This window comes from Bubalus kerabau, chromosome 20 (assembly GCF_029407905.1).
Source record: "Bubalus kerabau isolate K-KA32 ecotype Philippines breed swamp buffalo chromosome 20, PCC_UOA_SB_1v2, whole genome shotgun sequence".
Taxonomy (NCBI): Eukaryota; Metazoa; Chordata; class Mammalia; order Artiodactyla; family Bovidae; genus Bubalus; species Bubalus kerabau.
Window position 1 is genome coordinate 7,505,642 of NC_073643.1, and position 15,539 is coordinate 7,521,180.

A 15,539-nucleotide genomic window follows, 5' to 3' on the forward strand; every position below is an offset into this window, starting at 1 on the left:
ACTAAGAGCCTGCACAACCAAACTAAGCTCCTGTGCCTGTGTGGCACAACTGAAAAAAGAGAAACGTATCACTCCCTTCTATTATGAATGTAGATGACAACTACCCATAGGAGGAGCACCTGTAATTTTGTCCCAAATAGAAACCTCAGGTCTCTTCAATATCCCTCCATCGCTCCAAATTTCCCTTTATGATCTTTCCAAATACCACTGATGACTGTTTGGGAATTACAGTAGAGATTAGGCCCACCGCTAGCTCTTATTGTTTCATATGCTAATAAAGAGCCACGTACTTTATCATAACACAAATGAACACCCTAGGATATTTTTAATATTGCAGTAGCCATATTTCAGTAAAATTGTTTTTTTTTTTGTAATCCTATGCATTTTTTTTTCATGTGCAACTGGAAGTGTTATTCCAGAAAACAAACAAGCAAACGAAAAATATTATTCCAGGAAAAAGTTCATAGACATCCCCAGAATTCTAGAGGCACATGGTAATGTAAGAATCCCAGATTTCAGGACTTCCCTGGCAGTTCAGTGGTTATGATTCTGAGCTTCCACTGAAGAAGGCATGGTTTCGATTCCTGGTCAGGGAACTAAGATTCCACATGCCCTGTGGCACAGCCAAAAAAAAAATCCTTGATTTGGAAGGAAGGTTCTACCAGAAGGGGCCTCTACCCAACGGTGTGTGCATGTGACTCAGTTGCTCAGTTTCATCTGACCCTTTGCAACCCCAAGGACTATAGCCTGAGAGGCTCCTCTGCCCATGGGATTCTCCAGGAAAGAATACTGGAGTGGGTAGATAGCTACTCCCTTCTCCAGGGGATCTTCCTGACCCAGGGATTGAACCCACATCTCCTGCATCTTCTGCATTGGCAGGTGGATTCTTTACTGCTGCACCCCCTGGGAAGCCCCCTCCCCCAGTGGTGGTGGGGACATATTCTTAGGATGGGTTCTGAGCTGACAGCGTGGATCTGAATCCTCCCTCTTACGAGGTGTAAGATCCCAGGAAAGTGTTTAACCTTCCTGTGCCTTGAGAGCATGTAATTCATAAAAGGATGTCAAAGAATTAAAGGAGGGGGGAATGGAATGAATTGGGAGATTGAGATAGACATATACACACTATTGATACTCTGTATAAAATAGATAACTAATGAGAACCGACTGTATAACACAGGGAATTCTATTCAGTGCTCTGTGGTGACCTAAATGGGGAGGAAATCCAAAAAAAGAGGATATATGTATACGTATAACTGATTCACTTTGCTGTACAGCAGAAAGTAACACAACATTGTAAAGCAACTATACTCTAAAAATATTTTAAAACAATGATTAAAGAAGTTACTGTTTTCAAGGTGTAGGAACAGTCCCTGGCTGAAAGTGGGTACCTTACAAGTGTGGGCTAAACAGAGCGTAGGAGTGCTATTTTCAGAATCTCAGCTGAACAAGCATCTCTCGAGCACTCACCAAGGAGACAGAAATGGAGACTGCAAACTCCCTGATCTTATGTAGCCAACGAGTTCAGGAGAGAGGGCAAGCCAGAAAACTGAACATGCAGCTCAGCAAGCAGCTCATCTCCAAGCAGAGCTGGAGGGTGTGCTTAACTGACATGTATCCCTCTACCTTCACCTCAACCTCCAGTCCCAGAAAACCCAGTGACCCCAGGCTCCCCTCAACACTCAGTTTAAAAACCACTGTTGGAAGCCATGCATAAGCTGGATTAATCCTGGATGGATCTGTTTTGTTCTTTAACAGGTTTACTGAAATATGAATGCAATATGACAAACGAAGGTAATGGCACCCCACTCCAGTACTCTTGCCTGGAAAATCCCATGGACAGAGGAGCCTGGAAGGCTGCAGTCCATGGGGTCGCTGAGGGTCGGACACGACTGAGCAACTTCACTTTCACTTTTCACTTTCATGCATTGGAGAAGGAAATGGCAACCCACTCCAACGTTCTTGCCTGGAGAATCCCAGGGACGGGGGAGCCTGGTGGGCTGCCGTCTATGGGGTCGCACAGAGTCGGACACGACTGAAGTGACTCAGCAGCAGCACATCAAGTGGACAACTGGATAAGCACACACCTATGCAACTAGCACCACACTTAGAGAATAAATACAGCCGTCACACCCAGGGTTGCCTCACCCCTTTGTAACCCTCTCTCATCCCTCTCTGCCCTTCCTGTTACCCACTCCTCCACCCCCATATCCATCCTAAGGCAACCACTGTTTGGCTATTTAAATGAATTACTATGAAATAAAATGAAAAGTCACTTCTCTTGGAGCGCTAGTCACATGTCAAGCGTTCGGTGGCCACGTGTGATACCATATTGTACGATGCCGGTAGAGGACATTTCTGTCGTCACAGTGCTCAGTTGGACAGCACTGCTCTGAATACTGGATCTTTTCCCTTTAAGAGCACTAGATAAAAGTGATCCAGACTTCTTCCGAGGCTCCCATTTCTTTTATAAAAGTTTCTTTTCTTTTTTTTTTTTTATATTTTTTTTAAATTTTATTTTATTTTTAAACTTTACATAATTGTATTAGTTTTGCCAAATATCAAAATGAAAGTTTCTTTTCTAAAGTGTATTTATTTATTTGTTGCTGCGCTGTGTCCTCCTTGCTGCGCGCGGGCTTTCTCTGGTTATGCGGAGCAGGAGCTACTGTTGTGTTGCAGAGCGCAGGCTCTAGGGTGTGCGGCCTTCATCAGGCCCAGCTGCCCTGTGGCGTGTGGGATCTTACTTCTGGACCAGGGTTCAAACCCATGTCCCCTGCACTGGCAGGCAGACTGTTACCCACTAGACCACCAGGGAAGTCCCCTGGTGGCTCACATTTTAAAAGATGCATGCATCCCTTCAGTCATGTCTGACTCTCTGCAACCCTATGGACTATAGCCCACCAGGCTCCTCTGTCCATGGGAGTCTCCAGCCCAGAATAATACTGGAGTGGGTTGCTGTGTCCTCCTCCAGGGGATCTTCCTGACTCAGGGATAGAACCCAAGTCCCTTATGTCTCCTGCATGGGCAGGAGGGTTCTTTACCACTAGCGCCACCTGAGAAGACCTTTTTAAAGATGTTTACAGCTAAAGATACGTAGGGCTATTGGGAGCTTATTTAATGAAATGAATAATCACAGAGGCCCTATGAGGTAGGAACAGTGAATGTGCCCATTCTCTAAACGGGAAAACCAAGGCTCAGTGAGGTTAAATGGATGGGACAGCTGGGCCAGCCTCTACAATTTGCCCTTGCCGTTGCCCTTGCCTTATTTCTGAGCCAGCACACTTCAGTGGTTAAGAGCACAGACTCAGGACTCTGCCTGCACAGGATTCAGCCTGGCTCCACCACCAGCTGTGTGATCCTGGGCGAGTCATTGGTTAGCTTTGCTTCCATGTCCTCCTCTGCAAAACAAAGATAAGGATAAAGCGTTCCCCTAGGGTTGTTGTGAGGATCAAATGAGTTAAAATATATAAAGCCTTTAGGAGGGTGCCTGGCACACAGGAGGGTCTCTATAAGTGTTTCCTATTTTAAACCCTGTTCCTCACTGCCATCCTGAACTCTTTTGTACAACACACCAGTTTCTCAGAAATAGAAGCACATACTCTGAATAATTGGCCATTTACTCATCCCACTATTCCCTCGCTTGATGTCCCCACGAAATTAAGTCCCCACAAAGCTCAAGGCTCTCTGGGGTCTGCACTGTCACATATAATGATGAATGAGGTCCCTATGGCTTCAGACTCGATACTTCTGCTCAGACTTCCCCCCAGCGATCCGTAAGTCACTTTATTTCCTTTTTAAAGTATACACAAGATGATTTGAGGAAACAGAAGCACAGAATCATTTTCCCACTTCACTGCTTTTTCGAAAGAGTTAAGTGGTGTTAGGTTCCTGATTTGTACCTATTCTTTTCCTACTTTTTTTTCTTCCCTTTGACTGCCTCACATCCCAGCCAGAGCAAGAACATAAGTGCTTTCTCAAGGAAACTCAAATAATATACTATCACCATAAGAATCTCGTGACAGATTATCATTGCAAGAACCATTAAGTCTCAGTATAGAAGTCCATTAACGGGACTTCATTCAGGAAACACAGACTTAAACAGAAGTGCAGATGTGCGAACAAGAGGCTGCCTTTTCTAACAGACAAGACAGAAACACCCATTCACCTGGTTTTTCCTCCTTTAGTGAACAATTCTCATTTCAGTCTCTATTCTCAGCTCCCTGCCTGCGTTCAACATTTGACTCCCAAGAGAAGACCTTCACCTGATGAAGATGGAAAATGGTGGTCCACCTCATTCCACTCTCCAGCAGTACCAGTGTCCCCAGTACAAATGTCCACTGGTCATGGGACTGAACTAGGAGTCCTTCTGGACTCAAAACAACTCTGGACAGTTGACTGCAGCCACGAAATTAAAAGATGCTTACTCCTTGGAAGAAAAGCTATGACAAACCCAGATGGTATATTAAAAAGCAGAGATATCACTTTGCTGACCAGAAAAAGCTCTAACAACATACAAACACACACATATGCACACACACAAACATTTCTTCAGCTCACTTTCAGATGATGTCGTTTACATTTGAAAGTGACAAAATTTGTATCCAACCTAAAAGTGTTAAAAATTTCTTCCTAATTACTGAAACCAACATTTTTTTAAATGGATAGAGTTTAGATTAGGAAACCATGAATCTATCCCATGAGCATGCAGAAGTTCTCCTTGGGTACATATTGATCATTTGAAACACAATTTTATTTTCTTGGACAATTAAAGGGAGATTATACCACTGGGTATAAGAAGATGCTATCACTTCTTATCTCCTGGCATCCAGCCGATTGCTATCTTAATTTAAAAAAACCCTAAAGGTCAATGCTTATTTAATTCCTTGCAATAATCTATTTTGCCATAATTTTGCTTTTCTATTTAATTCCCTTATCTAGAGCAGCATTTTCCAACTCTAGTTTTGCAGAACAAGAGATCCATGAGATGTTAATAAGTATCCCTGATGAAAAATAGATGGTTGTATAAGCAAATACATTTGGCAAAAGCTGACTCATTGGAAAAGACTCTGATGCTGGGAGGGATTGGGGGCAGGAGGACAAGGGGACGACAGAGGATGAGATGGCTGGATGGCATCACTGACTCGATGGATGTGAGTCTGAGTGAACCCTGGGAGTTGGTGAGGGACAGGGAGGCCTGGCATGTTGCGATTCATGGGGTCACAAAGAGTCGTACACGACTGAGCGACTGATCTGATCTGATCTGGGCTGAAAAAAGCAGGTTTCTTTCATGCAGGACTTCTCAGAGCCTTTAATATGCTAATGTGTAGAGTGAACAGGATCAAAGAGAACAGTTTGTAATCTGCAGGTAATTTAACAACAATCCATGTTAGCTTTTATAATTATTAGCTATGACAAATTCGAGGCTTTCTAAACATACATGTTAAGAGTACCCTTCTTCCACAGAACAGCTCTCTGGATTTTTTTTTTTTTCTTAAGTAAAAATTCAGTTTATTCACAAGCAGGACCTGATTAAACTTAAAAGCTTTTGCACAGCAAAGGAAACTATAAGCAAGGTAAAAAGACAACCCTCAGAATGGGAGAAAATAATAGCAAATGAAACAATTGACAAAGGATTAATTTCCAAAATATATAAGCAACTCATACAACTCAATACCAGAAAAACAAACAACCCAATCAAAAAGTGAGAAAAAGACCTAAACAGACATTTCTCCAAAGAAGACATACAGATGGCTAACAAACACATGAAAAGATGCTCAAAATCGCTCATTATTAGAGAAATGCAAATCAAAACTACAATGAGATTTCACCTCACACCAGTCAGAATGGCCATCTTCAAAAAACCTACAAACAATAAATGCTGGAGAGGGTGTGGAGAAAAGGGAACACTCTTGCACTGTTGGTGGGAATGTAAATAGATACAGCTACTATGGATGATGGTATGGAGATTCCTTAAAAAATTAGGAATAAAACCACCCTATGACCCAGCAATCCCACTCCTAGGCATATACCCTGAGGACACCAAAAATGAAAAAGACACATGTAATCCCATTGTTCATTGCAGCACTATTTACAACAGCTAGAACATGGAAGCGACCTAGATGTCCAGCGACAGATGAATGGATGGAGAAGTTGTGGTACATATACACAATGGAATACTACTCAGCCATAAAAAGGAATGCATTTGAGTAAGTTCTAATGAGGTGGATGAACATAGAGCCTATTATACAGAGTGAAGTAAGAAAGAGAAAGATAAATATCATATACTAATGCATATATACAGAATCTAGAAAAACGGTACTGAAGAGTTTATCTGCGGGGCAGCAATGGAGAAACAGACATAGAGAATAGACTATGGACATGGGGAGAGGGGAGGAGAGGGTGAGATGTATGGGGAGAGGGGAGGAGAGGTGAGAAGTATGGAGAGAGTAACATGGAAGCTTACCACACATAAAACAGATAACCAACAGGAATTTGCTGTATGTCTCGGGAAACTCAAACAGGGGCTCTGTATCAACCTAGAAGGGTGGGATGGGGAGGGAGATGGGAGGGAGGTTCAGAAGGGAGGGAAGATACATGTCCCTGTGGCTGACTCATGTTCAGGTTTGACAGAAAACAACAAAATTCTGTAAAGCAATTATCCTTCAACTAAAAAATAAATAAATGTTTAAAAATTCAGTTTATTCATCTGTTTATGACACTGTTGTCAAGAGACAAAGTGTTTCACATCATAGATTTCACTTCCATGTTCATTTCTTTGGCTATAGAGAGGGACTAGATGGAAAGTCAGGTGATGTGGAGGCACCTAAACTAACAAAAGAGGGGGTGGGGCGGGCAGCACTCACGTCACCCTCCCAAGGATGGGCACAGGGGCTGTTAGCCCAAGCCGACTGTGTGGAACTGTTAGCTGGAGCAGCCACCCTGGATGCTCGGGCTGTTGTGGGGTTCAGTCACCCCCACCACGCAGGTTCAGCAGCACTTTCTAGTAGTCACCCTTAGTGTCTTGCTGAATGTAGTAGTACAGGGACTTGCCGAACTTTACTTGAAATCAGATCTTATTTTCAACATGTCCATGCCACTGCGGGGCATTCTAATCAGGACCTTACCACGAGTGCCCTAGCCATTCATGGAGATATACAGTCTGTCAGCAAAATACAGGGGCTTGTTCTGAATGCACTGGACCAGATTCAGGAAAACATTTTCCAGGTCACCTTTGACCTCCTTCTTGATGCTCTCCAGCATGTCATCAGGGCTGTAGCTCTGGTACCTTTCAAATACTTTCAGGAAGTGACACCCGCTCCACTCAATCATGATGCTGATACACTAGGGAACGTTAGTTTCTTTCCTCTTCACACCAGCATCATAGAGATAGCGGGAGTCCTGGTCAGTCAGTTCATAATCAACAACAGAGCCATTCTCTGCTCTTTCACCCTTTGTGAGGGCAACCATCAGCTTCTGGAAGTCGCCAGATGTGTTGGAAATGATGTCCCTCTCCAGTCCGGTCTTGTACCTTTCCATGTAGATTCTGTTGATTTCCTGCAGCTCCTGGTTGGTCCTTGAGCAGATGATCTCAATGACAAAGTCCTCATCAATCCCCAGTCCCTTCATGGATGCGTTCAGCTCAGGAGCAGCATACAGAGCAGGTGTTTTCAATAGGCCCCAAATCACTGCCTCCGGGTGGCAGAGACAAGGCTGACTTCAGTGCTGATGAAGTTCCTTCTTGGTCCTTCGCTGGCAGGCGAAGGTGATATCCTGGCTCTGTTCATTGCTGCGGTTGGTCAGATGTTGACAATGGTGGCCTCATCCACACCTTTGGTCTTGATGGCTGTCTCAGTGTTCAGAGCATCCCACTCAGCATGAAAGTTGGTGTATGCTTTGACTAACCCATGTGCACTTGGAGGTGTGAAGTGATCACCCACAAGGTGAGCTTGGGCAGAATTTCAAGAATGGTAAACATTTTGAAAGAAACTGGGCTGGGTGCAATGCACTCGGTGTCCCCAGATGCAGAGCGTGCTCTCCAGATTTAATGTTCCATGAAGCATACTTTGGGGAAGGTTAACCCAGCTCACTCCCTATTGCTGTAAAATAAGTATTTTATTCATGTCTGTGAGCAAAGAATTAAGGTAAAATATAGTGCAGTGTAAAAAAGCACAGTTATATGAAAGAACCTTACTCCAGGATTTACAATCTCCAAACAAAGCTAGATCCTGAAAAAAATAAAAATAAAAACTAGACCCTGTTTGGATAGGAAGTCATTTATTCCGCCTCTCTCACCAGAACTAATGATCCTATAGTTTTATATAGTCCCAATGACTTTCTATCTACCTAAAAAAGGATGCATCCATGCACGTGAACCATTTATTAAGAGAAAAACTGATGGGACATAGAGAAAATCCACAGGTTACTTTGATCAGTCATGAATTCACCCACTCATTCACTGAAATACACATATGTGCGCACACACACACACACACATATTGAGTTAGCCAAAAAGTTCATTCATGTTTTTCTGTAAGATAATATGGAAAATCCCAAATGAACTTTCTGTCCAACCCTATGTATATTATAGATATATGTAGATATATATACATAGACACCCACATGTATATATGTGTATATGGACTCGTTATGTATCAAATAACAGGTCCTAGAGATAAAATTTTAAATTTAATGTTCTAACTTAATCTTAAATTAAATGTTGTAGGTCCTGGAGATAAAATTTTAAATCAAGTAGATTACTTCCTTGCCCTCCTGGAGTTTTACATTCTAGTGGACAAGTGCAATAATACATGGATAAATAAGGAAATATACAGTATGTTAGTATAAGTGCACTGGAGAAAAATACATCAGGATGAGAGGCTCAGAGAGTGACAGAGTAGTAGGGGAGGGTGTTGTTTTAAGTAAAGGAGTTGGGAAGGCTTCACTGATAAGGTGATATTTGAAAAGAGACTTGAAAGCAGCAAAGGCCAAATCTTGCAGAGGGTGGAAAGGACTTGACTGAGTGTGAGTAATGTGCGGTAGAATGTAGCCACTGTGGAGCCCTCGGCGAGGAGAGTGATGAAGCTGCGAGAGCAGTGGGTGGATCCTCAGCAATACGGATGGACCTAGAGGCGATCACACCGAGCAAAGTCAGACAGAGGAATATATCATATGCTATCACTTATATGCAGACTCTAAAAAAATGATACAAATGTTTTATTTACAAAACAGAAAGACAGTCACAGACTTAGAAAACAAATTTATGGTTACCACAGGGAAAAGGAGGGCTTCCCTGATGGCTCAGGGGGTAGAGAGTCTGCCTGCAATGCAAGAGACCAGGGTTTGACCTCTGGGTCAGGTAGATCCCCTGTAGAAGGGAATGGTTACCCACTCCAGAATCCCATGGACAGAAGAGCCTAGTGGTCTATAGTCTTGGGTCTCAAAGAGTCGGACACGAATGAGTGATTAACGCACAAAGGGAAAAGGTGGGGGGAATAAATTAGGAACTTGGGATTAACATATACACACTACTATATATAAAATAGGTAACCTACTGTACAGCACAGAGAACTATACTCAATATCTTGTAATAATCTATAATGGAAAAAATCTGAAAAAAAAATCTCACCTGAATCACTTTGCTGTATAACTGAAACTAATACAATATTGTAAAAATAAAGTAAAATTTAAAAATCAAAAATGAGGAATGAGTTGAAGAAGCTGTCAGATCATCTGGGCCTTATAGGTATTTGTCAAGACTTTGGCTTTTACTCTGGGGAACTGCCTTAGGATCTTGAGCAAAGATCAAGCTCTGTTTTGATTTCAAAGGATCACATTCTCTGCGTGTTTGAGATGAAATATGGTGGACATGGAGGGCAGAGGTGGGATCAGGGAGAGCCATCTAGGTACAAAGACCATGGTGCCTAGGACCTTAGAAGCAGTGATAGACGGAGCTCCAGGAGTGAAGTTCCTTATGGGAGAAGTAACACCTGTCAGATTGCTCATCACTCAACAGACCCCTCAGGAGCTCGGCTGACATGTGGAGCAAGGCTCTATGTCTTTCTGAGACTGGGGTGTCCAGCCACCACGGTTAATCTTGCTCAGTGAGTAATTAGCTTGTTAGAAACCTGTCATCTTCTTCCTCTCCCAGAGATTCTTACAATCAAGATCTAAATTGAGATATCTGGCAGATTACCATAGCTACAGGTGCCTGGCAACCAGGACTAGACTGATGGCCATTGATCTATGGGTTCCAGATTCTTCCCAGGGATGCAATGCACTGAAAAGGGCATCCAAGTTCCTGAAATAGTCCAAAGCAGGGAGAAAACCACGCAGTCGTTGCCCTGTTCTATCTGACTGGCCTTTGTCTCACACAGACAAGGGGGCCAGCTCCCATCCCATCATGGGTTCACTCAGATATGGGGCCATCCAAACTACTCCCACCAGAAGACATGTAAAGATCTAAAGGCAGAGACAAAGACACTAGTCATGAGAACAGAGGAGATGAAGGCAATCAAACAAATACTTAACCGTTCAGTGTTGGAAAGGAGGGAGCAGAGAGGGAGCAGGACGGAGGGTAAGAGGGAGTCAAGGTTGGAGACTAGGAGCCTTGGGCCAGGTTGGCCCACAGCCTATTTTTTTTTTTTGTGTGTGTAAATAATGTTTTATGGGAAAACAGCCATACTGTAATCATTTACATATTGTCTACAGCTGCTATCATGGTGTGAAGACAGAATTGATTAGTTATGATCCACAAAACCTTTTGGCTTCCCAGGTGGTGCCAAAGTGGTAAAGAACCCACCTGCCAATGCCAGAGACTCAAGAGACATGGGTTCGATCCCTGGGTCGGCAAGATCCCCTGAAGGAGTGCATGGCAACCCGTTCCAATATTCGTGCCTGGAGAATCCCATGGACAGAGGAGCCTGGTAGGCTACAGTCTATAGGATTGCAGAGTCAGACATGACTGAAGTGACTTAGCATGCACATACACACACAAAATGTTTAATATGTATTACTTGACCATTTTTCAAGAAAAAAAAATTGTTCTCTTCTGGTCCAACGGTTCCTAAGATGGGCTGGAGGACCTGGTCATCTTGTTCACCAGAGAGATTGGCTTGGCTCAAGGCACAGAACCACTGTGGGCCATGAGGTGTGCTAAAGAAATAGTGACAACTTACAAAGTTAGAGCCAACATCACTTTATGATGAGGAGGTATGCCACCGCCACAGCTGCTCGTCTCAGCTGGCAAGGCACAGAAGAGTACTTCCCCCTCAGGGCACACCCTGCACGTGGGGAGCCAAGACACGGAGGGCACAGAGACGGGACAGGAGGACGAGCAAGGCCCCCGAAGGAGAACGACTGGTACATCAGGACTTCAATGCTGTTTTCATCAACTTCACTGCTGTGGACTGTGAAATTGTGTCCCACTCCTAAAAAATTTCATGTTGAATTCGTGCTGAAGCCCTAACCCCCAGTGTGTTAGTATTTGGAGGTGGGGCCTTAGGGAGGTAATTAGGTTAAATGAGATCATGAGGGTGGGGCCTCATATGGGATTAGTGCCCTTAAAGAAGAGACACATCAAGCCCTCCCTCCTCCCTCTCCCTCTCTCTCTCTCCCTCCCCTCCCCGTCTCCCTCTCTCTCTCTGTCTCTGTATCTCTCTCTCCCTCCCTCTCTCCTTTCTTCCCTCCTCTCTCTCACTCCTTCTCTTCCTCCCTCCCTCCATCTCTGTCTCTCTCTCCCTCCCCTCCCCACTCTCCTGCTCTCTCTCTCTGTCTCTCTCTCCCCACCTTCCTCTCTCCCTCCATCTCTCCCCTCGACCTCTCTCTTCCAAGTGGGGGCACGGTGAGAAGACAGCTATCAAACCCGAAAGGGGGCTCTCATGGGAACCCAACCATGCTGTCACTCTGACCTTGGACTTCTAGCCTCCATAATAGTGAGAAAATAAATTCCTATTGTTTAAGCCACCCAGTCTATGATGTTTGTTATGGCAGCCACGATCAACAAAGACATTCACTAAACTGTTTGACCCAACACAGTGTGGCTTGGGGAGCAGCTAAACAGGCATGACTGCAGAGAGAAGATCACAGAAATATCCTATTGCTTCTTCCTTATGTGATAGGGACTCTCCTGCTCTAGGAAAACCAAATTTTAATTTTATCTCTTCCAAGCACCCAAGCAGGAGTTAAGCAGAAAAATGTACCTGGTACAAGATGCTGGCTCCATTTTTCCAAGAAACTGTTCCTCGTTAATGGTCCATGGACATTGCCCAGTATCCCCCAGGTTTTCCTGCAGTACTTCCATTTGCTGCTAATTATTTTCTGGAACCAGAGCTCATGGAAACAGGCTCCAAAAAGCTTCTAAAATAGCCAAGGATTCTGGTTTCTTACTTGCAACCTTAATTTATTGGAGAGTACAAGTGCCTGAAGAACTCCATGGACAGAGGAGCCTGGTAGGCTACAGCCCATGGGATCGCAGAGTTGGACCTGACTGAGTGACTAACACTTCCACTTCACTAGTGTTCAACAAAGTGATCATCTATGTTGGGTTGGGAGAATTTTGAAAGGTTTGGGAATTTCAAAGACTTTGTAGGACAAAAGGTGAAATAAGAGTAATGGTGAGGCTTCTCCTACCCACCCCTCATATCATATTGACCAAACAAGGGAAGACAGTGAGTGAGCTTTTGTTCCCTTGACCTTCCATTACATAAGCCTCAGAAATTCTCTGAAGGTGAGAAATGGTGAGAGGAACAGACGTTTTGTTTTACAGGATTCTTCAAACCCGAGGTCTCCTTTGTAAAGCTCTGTAGCCACACAGCTCTTCTATCCTCTGTTGAGAGCCGAAATTGAGTTTGCTTTGATGACAAAATAATTTAAGACCTTTCTCTAAAAATGTTGAGTCAGGCCCTGAGAATGCTGTTGACCGTGCTGGAGTTGTTTCCTGATGCCTTGTGCTGTGTGCTGCGTGAGCTTAGTCGCTCAGTCATGTCTGACTCTGCGACCCCGTGGCCTGTAGCCCGCCAGGTTCCTCTGTCCATGGGGAGTCTCCAGGCAAGAACGCTGAGTGGGTTGCTTTCCTTCTCCAGGGGATCTTCCCAACCCAGGGATCGAACCCAGGTCTCCTGCATTGCAGGCAGATTCTTTACCATCTAAGCCACCAGGGAAACTCCTTGATGCCTTGCTCGGGGAAGAGGGGGTACAAATAGCTTACACTTAAAAGGCGGAAGCAATTGTCTCTGAGGTCCTACCCTTTTTGCAGAATGATGGGAATCCATCCCTTTCTGCTCCTGGAGCCACATGGCAACAAGACAGGCCCATCCTCCACGCAGCTCATTTTTCCTTCTTGAAGATCTGTGGTGGTTTTGCCTTTTTTCTTCAGCATTTTCTGTCCTTGACTGTTGATTTCTTCTACCTCCTGTTGTTTTGTTAAACCTGAAAAGAGTCTAGAGGGAGAGGAATGAACACAGGCTCTGATTTCCCTGTGGGAAGGGGAAGTGTGGGGCTCCCCAGGTTGCTTTTCTACTGAGCTGGAAGTCAGTGCTGTTCTGAACTGTGTTTCTTCTTTTGAAGACTGGGGCACATTAAAACACACAGTTAAATTTAACTGGTCTGAGAGAGGCTAATGGAAAAGTTGGAGACCATGAAGAGGTCAAGAGCAAGGGAGAAATACCAATGGTCAATAAACATGCTAATAAATGTTACATTTTACAATAATCAAAGTTGCTAATGCAACTCAAATGACAAGATTTCATTTTCTGCCCATCACATTAGCAAACAGTATTAAAAATATATACGTAATGGCCTCTGACCTGTATGCTTTCACCCATGAGGTTCTGAGGGAGGTGCACAGATACGTCAGCACTCTCTCCTGAGTAGGTGCTCAGGTGGGGTGTGTACCTCCTTGCAAGTCCTGCTTAGGTGGCCTTACTAGCGCCCCACTCTGGGTGCTGAAGTCACCAGCACCACCTCTGCTGAAGCGCTGACAGGACTTCTCGCTTGCACACTCTGTACCACCCCCAGTGCAAGAAGGTTGCGTCCCTGGTGCACAGAGGTCGCAAGTTAAGTCTTTGGTAGATGAATGGATAAAGAAGCTGTGGTACATTTACAAAATGGAATGTTACTCAGCCGTGAAAAGGAATGAGATGCTGCCATTTGTAGTAACAAGGATGGACCTGGAGATTACCATACTGCAGTAAGTGAAGTCAGCCAGATGGAGAAAGGCAGCATCATATGACATCATTTATATACCGAATCTAAAAAAATGATACAGATGAACTTATTTACAAAACAGCAAGACATTCACAGACTTAGAAGACAAGCTTATGGTTATCAAAGGGGAAAGGGTGGGGGGAGATAAGTTAGGGGCTTGGGATCAGCAGATACACACTAACTATATATAAAATACATAAATGACAGGGCCTACTCTGTAGCACAGGGAACTATATTCAAGATCTTGTAATAACCTAGAATGGAAAAGAATCTGAAAAAGAGTATATATATATATATATATATATACATATATACACACATATATGCATACACACATATATGCATATACACATACGTGTGTGTGTGTATGTTACATTGCTCTACACCTGAACACTTGAAACTGATAGGGACAGAGTAAAGACACAAAGTAGGTGATTAAATAGCTAATTTCACTAGGGAATTGTAAGTAGAGAAAAAAGTATGGGAGAGCCCTCTAAGTTAAACATCACTCAAAGCAAGTTTGCTTAACTACAAAACCAAGCAGGCTTACTTAACAACAAACCCATGCAGTGGAAACATGAGACACGCCCCCAAGACAATGGTACATCCTGCCCACTGATGTCATTAAGTTACTGATTCCTAGGACATGCTCCTCTATGCACACTAAAGACAAAACTATAGGCAAAAGTGACATTATACTAAAACCTGAGGTGCTTTACCATACTTTAGTATACATTACTGCCCTTTGGGTTGTTTCCATTGCGCCGTGACAATCCCAACCTGACCACCTGACATGGAGGAGTTGATGACGGAAGCGTGACATCTACTCAAGAAGGAGGAAGAAGGTGTCTTCTTCCCCTCCCCATTTTTCCTTTGATTATAGAAGTGTAGCCCACTAAGTTCTTGGCAAGGTACTTCTTTGCCACCTACTTGTAAGCCTCACAAGCATCCTATTCTAATAAATCACTACTTATCTATCACTTTGCCTCTTGGTCTGATGAGACATAAACAACTGGATTCCCCCGAGATACATTTCTGAGATTTTACAACTAACACAATACTATAAATCTACTGTAGATCAATTTTTTTTTAAGTTTCCAGGAAACTTCTTACACTTTCTAAGATCACACAACCAGTCTGCAGCAGAGCAGGGATCTGAACCAACAAATGTTTGTCTCCAGGTCAAGGTCTTAGCACTCCACTGCTTAATGAAAGGGCTTTCAGGAGGTTTGGCCTTAAAATGAACCCCATCACCTCCCAAGGTATTCCTTTAGGTAACTGATCCACAATATGGGGCCAGGTGTCTTTCTCCCCCCTCCCACCCCCATGAGCCACACCTC

At 43.8% G+C, this 15,539-nt stretch overlaps 1 pseudogene; it reads right to left on the minus strand.

Moving 5' to 3' along the window:
* Window positions 1–6,469: 6,469 nt before the first annotated feature.
* The window catches only part of LOC129635277 (annexin A2-like), a 30,991-nt pseudogene continuing 21,921 nt past the window's right edge, over window positions 6,470–15,539 (minus strand).